Source organism: Emydura macquarii, unplaced genomic scaffold (genome assembly GCF_026122565.2).
Source record: "Emydura macquarii macquarii isolate MOO-44397 ecotype Brisbane River unplaced genomic scaffold, CSIRO-AGI_Emac_v2 contig_1483, whole genome shotgun sequence".
Classification (NCBI taxonomy): Eukaryota; Metazoa; Chordata; order Testudines; family Chelidae; genus Emydura; species Emydura macquarii.
The window spans coordinates 19027432-19039566 of NW_027131620.1; the positions used below are offsets into that span (position 1 = coordinate 19027432).

The window sequence follows — 12135 nt, forward strand, 5'->3', positions numbered from 1 at the left end:
ATTCAGGGTCACATGCCCTAGCAGTAAGAAAGCTGTTTTTTAATCCACATTCAGGGCTTTTGTATCTCAGAGTTAGCAACCCTATTCCTAGCCTTTACATTTAAAGGCTATATCTTTAGTCACACGGTGCTCGAGATTCAGCATACAGCCTGCCCTGTGCTGATGAAGGACAGAGCATGTCTAAGAGCACAGGACTAGGAGTTAGGATGTCTGATCTACTTCCACCTCAGACACTGAACATATTACAGAGTAAGACATGCCATCATTGTGCCTCAGTTTCCCTATAAGTAAAATAGCCTGTGAGATAGGTGGGCTGTTGTGAAATACAGGTGTCAAATTCATATCCAAAGCGCCCTTTGAGAGCTTCGGACTGAAGCCACTAAAGATGTTTAAAGTGTATAGCCTGTGAGCTCTTTAGAGCATGGGGTGTCTTTTTAACGTATGTCCACTGCCGAGAATAATGGAGTTTTGACCTCTGATCCTGCCACCTCAGCCCTAGTGCAGTAGAAAAATTATACCACCACCTCTGGCTCATAATACAAGAAAAGTGCATTTATTATAGTCAGTGGAATTACTCTGGATTTACACCAGGGTAACTGCTCATGATCTGGCCCTGGGTAGTTTTCCATTGGAAATGAAGTGAAACCTGAAGCTCTCATTTTGCCAGCAAAAATGACTGCTGTGTAATAGTTCACCAGCAATATTGGAAAAGCCAGGGAAAGTCCTGGTAAGAAATAAACAAAACCCTGCTAGATTATAAGCATATTATGTACCCCATTCTGTATGTGATGTATTAAAACCTAGCTGCAGGGATGATGCTCACATGCAGGAATTTGCACACAGTAGCTTAGTTCTGTGAACCCAGTGACGTGCTTTTGTACTGCACATCGAAGGAAGACACACACTGGGAATGTGATTGAAATTTGAGATTTCCTTCTTTTGAATGAACCCAGTCACCCCTCTTTCTATCTCCTCAATATGACTTAGTCTGAAGTCCCCAGGGGTTCTCCTTAAACAGAGGAGAGAATTTCTAATCTAATCTGGGACTCAACTTGTAGGCAAAACACTACCAGGCTTCCATCAGGTATCAACACAGCTTTTAAATTCAGAGAGGGGAGAAGCAGGCTAATGCACTGGCCTCTCTCTGGCATAGGTAACTAAAAGTATGCTTTATGCTTCCTCTTTCACCTCCCAGAAGGCAAAGGCATTCATAACTGGAGATGGGTCTAAACTGAAATCTCAGGTCCAGATTTCACACGGTGGTGAGCCAAACTACAACCCCACAGCTGAACTCCCTCAGACTTTGAGGCTGTTAAAATCCCAATGGTGATCTAGAGCTGAATTTTCCAGCCAGCACTCCATCTGTGGTTGGATCCCAATGAGCCACCTTTGACGGAAAGGGTTTGCTCATTTTGAGTGGCTGCATTTGACATTTGTGCCCACCAGATGAGAAAGCAGACCTGACAAACTGTTGACCTCCTGTAGCTTCTGATTTGTTTTTTTGTTTGGCTGTGTTCAATACTGGCTGGCCAGCCTGCCAAGCCCATTAACTGTCAGCCATTCGTTGTGTCATTAGTGCCAAAATGACTTTCTAATTGAGTTTGTAATTGCAGCTAAAAGCAACTTTAGCACTGCCTCGAAGAAGCCTTCCTAGAGGCCTCCCTGCTTCCTAGCTTCCATCTACCGTCACTGGAACCTTAATGGAGACGCTGCGTCGGGCTAGGAAACAGCATCAAATAGATCCTTTGCTTGTGTGGTATGTTGGATTATTTTCCACTAAGTTTTGTTGACTCTGTTACAGGGCTTAGTAAGTGACTAGCTGATGTCTGTCTGTTATGGGATATTTGTCTGATGTATCTGGCCAGTAGCTAAAGCCTCCCAAGTGCGACCCAAGGAATTTGTTTTGTTTTGTTTTTAATTACTAGCATTGCTGTGAAAAGGCTGCTACTTTTATTAATGTTACGTCTATGTTATTTCTGTCTGCTTACTGGGCCTGATTCTGCTCTTATGAACACTGGAGAAAATCAAGAGAGACTCCATAGAGGTAATGGGGCTGCCCCCATGGAAAAGCAGCATGATCAAGTGGGGAATAATGACTCCAAGCTGATAAACCAGGCATTAGCAAGGGAAGCAAGTGGCAATTATTCAAATGGATTGAAAGAGAAGGGGGAGCTGCAAGGGAGCTCAGTTTATCTAAACCAGAGATAGAAGGCCAGCTATCCCTCTGCTATTAGCAGAGAAAGAGGACTGGCACTTTCCCCTTAGATTAACCCCTGCAAGTATGGAAAACAGAGAGAAAGGAACTTGTGTGAAAATTACATGTTGCTACATTCAAAGGAAGGCAGCTTTGGCTGCAAAGCAGTGCATGCTGGGAAGTTGGAAGGTTAGAGCTAATTTATTAGAAGCCATTGATGGGTCCCATTACTTTTAGACTTGAGCAATAAACAATCAAGGCACAGGGCCTTTCCTAGGGATGAATGACTGACTTGGAGGGACTGACATCCCAAGGTTCAGATAGGGGTTATTAATCCTCCAAAAACACCCTGTACTGAGATTATTGCTCTTATAATACAACCATAAAAATAAACACATTATTGATTCAGTTTAAATGGGTGACACTTTCAGTTAGTACTTGAAGGGAATTAACACCCCTGTGTATTGGCCAATTAGATTTCTCAGGTGGTTACCTCGACAGTCTCATCAGCTTCGGCTGAATGCTGAAGTGGATATTCAACAACCACATAATGCTATAGACTAGGGTTTTATAGTACACTCTGGGGTTGTGCCTGCCCAATTTCTAGCAGCCAAATTTGTTGCTTGTGTGGTTCTCCCATCCTGCAACTGCACTAGCATGCAAGTGAGAAAGTGACTAATAGTTCACCCAGCCCATGGCTACAGCTCAGAACCCATCAAGAGAGATGAAGCACCATTCTCCATTGACTTAAATGGAGTTACTCCTAATTCACACCAGGATGAGCAGAAAAAGTCAGGCCCAACATGTGGAAATCCACCCCCCTACACACTTTTATACCAACACCTGCTCTGCAGTCCTATGACACTTTATATAGCCCTTTTCCATCAAAAGATCTCAATGCACTTCACAATTGAACATATTTCTCCTCACAAGACCCCTCAAGATGAGGATAATAGCACTTCCCTATTTTAGGGATGGGGAAAGTGAGGAACAGACAAGCTAAGTGACTTACAAGCTCTCTCTATGACCTTGAGTAACAAGCAAGGAACTGAACCTAGGTCTCCCAAATTGTAGGTGAGTGCCCTAACCCCTGGCCCATCCGTGGCATATGAAGAGTTTCCAGCACCTAGGGGCCAAGCCTACATTTGAGCCCCCCCACAGGCCTCATGCCCCTCCCCCCATGCAGGGCAGGAAGAGTTCCAGTTCCACCCCCCAGCAGCCTCAGGAAGAGGGTTCTGTACCTGGGGGGGAGGGGAGGGAAGGAGGAGGGGGTAAGGCACAGGGCAGGCGCAAATGCAGGCTTGGCTCTGCAACCTCTCCCCCCCTGCTCTTACTGGCCATGTGGCAACTGCCTCTCCTGCTTCAGGCCCACAGCCCAGCACCGGCTTGGATGGGGAAGCCTCACCCCCCAGGCCTGAGGAAGGGGGCTGGGCCAGCCCTTCATAACAAGTGGGGGGAGGTACTGGGGGCACACCTCAGAGCCTCCTGCATCCCCACCTCCTGCACGTCACGAAGGGCTAGCTTGGCACCCCTCTCCCCGGCCAGCGCCTGGGGGCCCGGCCCCCCCTTGACATGCCACTGCAGCCCATTCTTCCTTTAGAAGTGATAGAAGCAGTGCAAGCTTCACTGTTAACCACTAATCTGTCCCCTCCATCCTCTGAATATGCACAGATGCAGGTGAGAATAGGTTTTGTGCCAATGTCAACAGCTACCACTTCATCTCAGCAGAGTGTTGGCGTGACACATTAGATAAAGCCCTTAGTCAATCCCTGCCTGGTAAGGATACCATAGTTCAGCTGTCTGCTAGGCAAGCTATAAATCAGTAAGTGCTCCAGGAAGCAGAAGAGACCAGAAAAAATAGATCTTTCCATTTTGTACACACTCCTGTAGTCTGCACATACCCAGACTCAAGAAACTGAGGTCCCACCTTTCCACATCACACCCAACTCTTCAAAACTTGTGAAATAAAGTATGCCTTATAGGAACAGATTATCCATGTGCAAAGTATTGAACTAGACTAGCCAGTCCAAAAATTCACACCAAGTACTGTTTTCTCCAAGCCTCAATTCTTGACACTTGCCATGCACATGTGGCAATAAAAGACAAATGTTTTATATAAGCAGAGACCTAAAAGTGGGGGAAAGGCCAGCTCAGGTTTATCCCTCCCCCTTTTGCTTCCCGGAGAGCTATTTTTGTTTCCTTGTCTGCTGACTTCAATCTTCAGTCTCCAACCTTGCCAGGTGAGACCACCCTGTACAGGTTGGTAAGAGTTAAGAAGAGAGTTAACTCCCTCCACACTGATGATTAGCGGATATATGCAGGCCCCAGTCCTGCAAGAGGTGCTTTTTGTCCAGACCCCTGCACCTGTGTGGACCCCTACTGTAAACCGCTACCTAGACTTAGTGTGGTGGTGAGATTTCATATTGTAACATTCTCGCATCATGGTCTCATTTGTGGGCAAAGTCAGTAGGGAACAGCTACACCTAAAACCTAAGGGAATAAGGCAGAGAAATCCAGATAAGGAACCTATAGCTTTATTTACACTATGCTCAGCACTGAAAAAGAACCACAATCAAAACTGACAACCATTTCTCCAACAGCAACTGGCTAAACATTCAGGTAATCAATATTTATAGCACTGTCATCTGGTGACATGCACTAGCATGACACAGAAATTGCTATGGGGTGTGGGAGGGGAAGGAAGAAAAAAACCTCACCCCAGTAGAAGGACCATGCACCATTTAAATCCTCACTAGAGAGAGAGGATAAAGGGAACTCAGGCTGGTCACAGGCCTTCTGCAAAGGGCTGTTTTACCCAGAATGATTTGTGCAGCTCTGGTGAAATGTTTAAAAGACAATCTGACTTTTCATAAATTTAAGTTATCCAAATATTTCCCATCACTCCTCACCAGACTGAATTCTAAGCGAGGCTCTTCCCTTGTGGTTTGGTTGTTTTTAATTCTGGTCATTATTTTAAAAACCTCCCATTTCTCTGGGTTCAAATTTGAAATAGGTCACTAGAACTTGACTACTTTGGAATGGTTTTCTTGAGAATCAACCTGAACACTTCTGTGCGGGGCGGGGGAAAGGCAGAGGAAAGGGAAATCAAAATGTATTCTGGATTCTTCACTTTACAGTGTATAATCTTACGATGCCATTATCTGTTCTTATGAGCACACTGGTAGAGGCTAGGAAAAAAAAAAAAAGCTTGATGCTTTACCACAATTAAAAAAATAAATAAAAATCAGATTTGAATGTTGCTATCCCTTGTAATTTTATTGAGAGTCATGATATTTGGTGTTTTTCTTAAAGCCCCAGATCCTGGGGTCATGTGAGAATCTCAGCTCAACGTCACACCTTCACACAAACAGAGCTCAATGGAGGATCAGGGCATAGGTGACAATTCAGCCTCTAATCCTGTGATATGAGCACCACTGGAAACATGCACGCATCTGGAGCCCTAATGATTTTAATGGGATATCTGCACTGGTGCAGGACCCACCCACATTTGTTTCACCGCAGGACTGAGCTGCAGTTAGGAATAGTAATTCTAATAGGCACCTGCTCTAGCCCCTCCCATGTCACCATAAGAGAACACATGCATGCAGTTATCTGCCCACATTAGGACTTGGTTACAGTATAACTTTAAAATGGGAAGACTTTTCTAATGGCTGGATTTGTGTAATTAGAAGTCAGTTGTGCATTTGCACAAATATGTCTGGTTGAAAGGTGCTAGCAGGTAGGGGCTTGTGTGCTAGGGCACACAATGGTACAAAAGTGTCTTCATTATGAATGGACATTCCATTACATAATAAACATCTACCGCTGCTGGTGGGGAGAGGTAAGTGAGAGCAGCCCCCCTGTCCTATTTTTTCCCAGGAGACTCTCACATAAATCTTCAAAGAGCAGGGCTAGTTGGAAGGTTTGCCATTGACCATGGACTCGTCCCCCAAAATTAAAGTTTGTCAAAGTTCTCCAGTTTTTTGACAAACTAGAAACCAAATATATTACAAAAAATAAGTTAAATGTTTGGTTTTCAAAACATTTTGCTTTTAAAAGCACAGTTGTGAAAGTGAAAGTTTCAGCTTTTTAGTTTCAGGTTTGTTTAAAAAAAAATCTGCTAGATCTCATGAAAAATAGGCATTTTTGGACCATTTATACTAAAAAGAGCAAATATGATCAAACTCAACAGCTGTTAGGAATTTAAATGTTCATGAACATTGTTTTAGCAGCATCCGATGAGTGCTGCTTCCTGAGCAGCACTTGGCTTCCCAGAGCAGATATATCTTTCACTTATTGGGACATTAGCAGGCCCTACATTTTACAGTCCATTTTCAAAGCGTTACTTGTGTATTAACAGCACAGCTTCTGTATTTGGGAATCGGGCATAATGGGAATTAGGCAGCTAAAACACATGCATGGTTTTGAAAGCATACCCTCTCGAAGCACACAATCAAAACACAAAACCAAACCAGAGAAGGCAGCCATATGCAAGGGCATTGCACAGCATATTGTAAGCAGAGTCAGTGAACCCTAGGAAGGGAAAATATACACTATGGGCCAAAAATGCAACAGTGTGAAAAGGAGAGGCAAAATAGCCTTTCAGTCATCATTTCTGTATAAATGACAACCCAAGAAACTTCTAATACAATCAAAGATAACCACAGAGTTTTTATGAGAAGAACCCAGCCAGAGTCTGCTCTAACTCAGAGCTGACCTGGCAATCCAGAGCTGCCGTCTCACATGGGTCAGAGTCAACCCACCACTTAGATTCAAAGCTGACCCATCAACCCATGGCTATAGTTGGACTTGGGTCAAAGCCAACCTGTGAACCAGAGACAGGACCAGACTTAGATCATAGTTAGCCTGCACTTCAGAGCAGGCCTCAGACCATAGTCCAGAGGTCACCCAGCTCTCCACAGTTGGAATCAGAACTTGTCAGAGTTTGGCAATCCAGACCCATCAAATGCCCAAATTAGTACTGACCTGGCAATCCAGAACCCCAAATCAATGCCAATCCAGAGCTGAAACTGGACCTAGGTCAAGGATGATCTAGCAACCCAAAGACAGAATGAAGCCCAGGTCCCTGCTAATCACACTTAGTTCAGAACTGAATTGGCCATTCAGACCTAGAGTGAGACCAGATTTATAAAGGTATTTAGGTGACTAGTAGGATTTACAAAAAGCTTAAAGGCAGGTTTACACTTAAAATACTACAGCAGCATTGCTGCCTCAGTGCCGCTGTGCTGCGCTGCAGTAGTGCTTCAGCAAAGATGTTACTACACCAGCTGGGGAGCTTCTCCTAACTGTGTAGTTAATCTACCTCTGTGAAAGGCAGTAGCTGTCCACAGGAGAAGCCCTTCCGTCAACATAGCACTGTTTTCAGCAGTGATTAGATCAGTGTAACTGCATCACTCAGGGGCATGAATTTTTCAAACCCCAGAGCGATGTAGTTATACCAATGTAAGTTTATAGTGTAGACGTGGCCTAAGTGAGTTTGGCACCTAACCTCATTGACTTTCAGTGAAAGTTAGAAGCCTAGTAGGACTTACAAAAGTGCCTAAGGAAGGTAGGCATCTATCTATCTACATTCTTTGAAGATCTGGGGGTCAAAGATGACCCAGCTACCTAGAGCCAGAATAAAAACTGGCCTACAGCTGGCCTTCCTGTTCTGTGTTAAAACACCATGCAGTGTTTCACAAAGTTTGAAAGTCCCACTTAACAGGACCTTCATTTTCCTTTGAGCCAGCTGAAGGGAAAGTGTTGTTAAACTCCCAGGCTGGCAAGACACAGTTTACACAGATGGAACAGTTAGCATAGACCACAGAACAAACACCAGCCACCAACCAGTTTCACACTTCTAAAGAAAGAAAGAAAGGAATGGCAGAGGCAGGCCAAAGCAAACAGGCCTTGGAAAACTCGAACCCGCTGGCTGGAATTTCTAGCTGTTACTATTCTTTTCACATTCGGGCTTTTTTGGAGATCTCTCAATTCAGCAAAGCCGAGAGAGGGCTTTTGCATTCATACTGGAAGATTTAAGCCTCCTTGAGGAGAACTGCAGTCAGTCCCAACAGCCACAAAACATACATTGTATGAAATTTTATAAGTGTGGTTTCACTGAGAGCCACATGTTTAAAAAATATATTCTCTTTCCAGCAAATATGTTGTTGAATCCTCCACATCATGACTAGCTGCGGCAGTGGGGCGCATGTCATTTACTTTTTTAAATCCAAGCACTATTCCTATGACCCCAATGAAGTGCTAACAGTCTCTTCATTTCTCTTCCCTTCCTGCTCTTCTCCCCACATGCTATCCAGACAAGATGGGCTTGGATCCCTTTGGATTCTACCCATGCTACCCCTTTTATTCAGTCAGTAAGGTTGCTTCTGACTATCATAGACTGAAACCTCTGCAACACCCTGAGCTGCTGTTAGCCTGAAAAGCAAAGAACCAGAACAGGAATCAAAATCTGGTCTCTCATGTGGCAATGGCAGCAGAACCTCCAGGACACTCAGCATATGTTACTTTATTAAGCTAAAGTAGTCATGACTCTCACTTCATATTACCAGCTCTGCAATCTTCTTTTCCTATCTTCCCCTAAAAAGAATCTGCTGAGGAATAAGAAACCTCTCCTCAAACCCAGTGTGCACACATGCATGCTTTAGCACTCCCTGTCCCCATCTCAACCACCATTAAGGGTTTCACACAGTGATTTCCAAGTTAATTGATTTCAGATATTCCCAGTAACTTGGTTTCAGAACACACACCTTAGTATGCAATCTAAACATCTCACATTACTGAGAAGAAAATTCATAGTTTATACAATGAGCCAGACTCTGCTCCCCATTCCACTGATGTAAATTGGAATAAAGAAGGACTCACCAGCCAATAAGCTCCCTCATGGCTGGGTCTTCTGTATCAGAGTCTCTTCATCTGATATCCCCTATTGACAGCCACTCCAGCTCTACAATGACATGCATTTTCCCATGACTTAGTCTTCCATCCAGGTCACTTTAAAGTCTTACCCCCCTCTGGGGTATAAAAGTGTCCTATAAAAATCATGTCCTAAAAAAGTCTAAATTATCAACACAGCATCTTCCATCTGTTCTGGGTTCTTCCGCAGCCCCACACTTCTTCAGACTAGCAGGTTCCCAGGCTTCCCCACTGACATCCTCCAGCACAACACAGAAAACTCCATACAAAACCAGCCCAACTAAAGCAACCTCTGTCCATCCAGACTTCAACTTTTAGTCTTCCCAGAGTCTCCCCAGCTCCCTGTTCCAGCACACCAATCCCCACAGCCACCTCTCTAGAGCCTTGCCTTTATTCACCAGGGAAGATTACGCCTCTTTCACAGTTTTTCTCAATTCCTATCCCCCCAGGAAAGAACCATAATCCTTCTGGATCTTTTCCTCTAATAGCTTTCATTTCCTTTCACTATGAAGAAGTTACAGGTCCTCCCCCAGCTGGGTCTGATAACAATTCAAACCTAACACACCCTCCAGGTGCAGCCAGATGGGTTAATTGAGCTCACAGTCACTCCTGTTAACCCTTTGTTCACCATATGTGGTTCATATGCCAGCACATGTAGTATAGCTCCAGATTCTGCTCCTAGTTACTTGGATGAAAATCCACAGTAACTTTGAGTTGTTCTGGATTAACACCAGTGTAACTAAGAGCAGAAGTTGACCCTTAATCAAACTGTCCACCTCTTGCTAGGGCGTCCATTTTGCTGAAGAATGGATTTCTGCATATCAGGGCTTGGAGAAATTACTTTCTATCTTGCTTTAATAGCAGCCCAATGTTGGAAGTGCTTTACTACATAAATATATAGAGTTGAATTATCCACTGGCTTGCACTTTGTGCAGTCACTGAATCCCAGATTCTCAAAGGTATTTAGACTCCTAACTTCCATTAATTGCAATAGGAGTAAGAGCATAAATATCTTTGAGGATGGGGCCTTACCCCTGTGCAAAGTTGATTTAAAATACTACCAAATCAGACTCCTCCATTCATTTACACCAGTGATTGTGTTTTACACATACGTTTCACTTCAAGGCAATGAAGAATCAGGTCTGAAGGTTCTAATTCTTGGTGACATAAAAAGCTGTGTGGCATTGTCAAGTACAACTTGAACTGGTTTGGTATTCAGGGGGTGTGTGCAAAATAAATGTAATTTACATACTGGGCAGGGAGAATGGGGGTGGAGTAACAGAAAAAGCTTGTAACTTGTGTGCAGGACAAACCTATCCTGCACACTTCTGTTAATTGCTTTTCTGGCCACACTATTTCCTTTCACTTGCTTGTGGTGTAATTTACACTTGTTTTGTACACTCTCTGAGCATCAAGGACTTGATTCTCTGTTGCCCTGCATCTTGTGAATTCATATACATCAGTGCAACATGAGTGTAAAATGCTACCAAATCAGAATAGCATTATACGCCTAATTTGCACTGGTGGAAATGACTATCCAAGGTGCAGGGCAAAAGAAAATAAAGGCCCTGTTCTCCACTGGGGTAAACTAGCAAAGCTCCACTGACTTCAGTGGAGTGACACCAGTTTACACCAACGGAATTTGGTTCCAAGTTGATGTAGATTGTATTATTTTATCACCTGTGCTACTGTTTACAGCAGTGCTGACTTTGGCCCAATTATTTCCATTGGAGCTAACTCCACTTAAACCAGGTCTGCATTTGACATAAAATAACTGGAATATTTAAAGATTAAATCTTTGAGGAGGATATAGGAGGCCCGTAAAGGGAAAAATAACTGACTTTCATTCTTCCCTGTAGTTCTCTGCTGTTATTACCTATGATGACTAGTCCCTCCCTTTCAAACAACCTTTGCTGACAGCAGCCCGCAATGATACATTGCAGGATGCATTTGAGTCCCAAGGAAGCTGGTGCAATATGACGCATTTACTGTACTACAATGTACTGTATCTCAGGACTAAGGACATTTGGGTACTGAACTAGCCTCCCCAGGGAGCAGTGCTGTAACACCTGCTTTTTGTGGATAACCTAAGTTTCATCCCTCTGCTGCAAAGGGGGGGAAAAGACCTTTTCAGAGAGGTAGCTGAAGTGGAATGTCACATTAGGGCAGGCTTGTTAATGACAAGCCATTACAAGGTTGGCAAAGTGTTCCAAAAGCTGCCCCCAGAACCATAAGTACAGGAACATTTCATGTATTGTTGAATTATTCAAGTTTGAAGTTCTACACAAGAAAATAAAATACAATATTTTCCCCAATTGATTTTTAATAATTGCCTGTGCACAATAACAATCCTATAATGGTAATCTACACTTCCTGGTCCAAGGGACTCTGAGATAGAAGCGAGCTAGTGAGAACAAAGGTCCAAAATCTGCCCTTCATTACACCAGTGAAGTCCAATTTAAATAGTTAAGGTTGCATTGGTGCATCCGAGAGTCAGGTTTGCTACTGAGCATCTACATGAAGACTATTGTGTCTATGAAGATTCCCTCTCTCCCCCTCCTCCCCCATATTTATGAGATTGAAATATGATTGTATGGTCTCCAGCAGGGTGCATGCATTTCACTGGCTATACTGATATCTGGGAAATCTTTTATTCATGTAACAGGAGGTAAATATATCTATATTTCTACACCTTTAATTTCACCTTGCCATTTAGCATTGTATTTTCAAAAGAAAAGTTGATGGTGCTCTTCTAAGCTCCTCCCACAAATTAAACTGCCCACTGGAGATATATAAATTTAGTGCTGCTCTAAACCAGTGGTTCTCAAACTTATTTGATTGCACCCCCTCATCTGTAGTAGTTTAGGCCCCTTCCCCCCCCACAAGTACATATACCGATATATGTGGCAGCAGCTCTTCACTTGAATCAGTTTTGGCTTCCTTTGTTTTTCACTTGAGGGTTTTTTCCTGTTGCACAAATGAGCCAATGATCTATTGTAATAAGAGCA

The 12135-nt window shown here is 43.5% G+C and overlaps 1 long non-coding RNA gene across 1 annotated transcript in view; it reads right to left on the reverse strand.

The window, feature by feature from the left end:
* Window positions 1-9620, reverse strand: part of LOC137157385 (uncharacterized) — a 61332-nt gene extending 51712 nt beyond the window's left edge. Inside the window, exons 1-2 of the long non-coding RNA XR_010921101.1 lie at window positions 9516-9620; window positions 9077-9158 (exon numbers count right to left, since the gene is read on the reverse strand). This is a non-coding gene — a long non-coding RNA (uncharacterized lncRNA). The remainder of the gene's footprint in view (window positions 1-9076; window positions 9159-9515) is intronic.
* Window positions 9621-12135: the final 2515 nt, after the last annotated feature.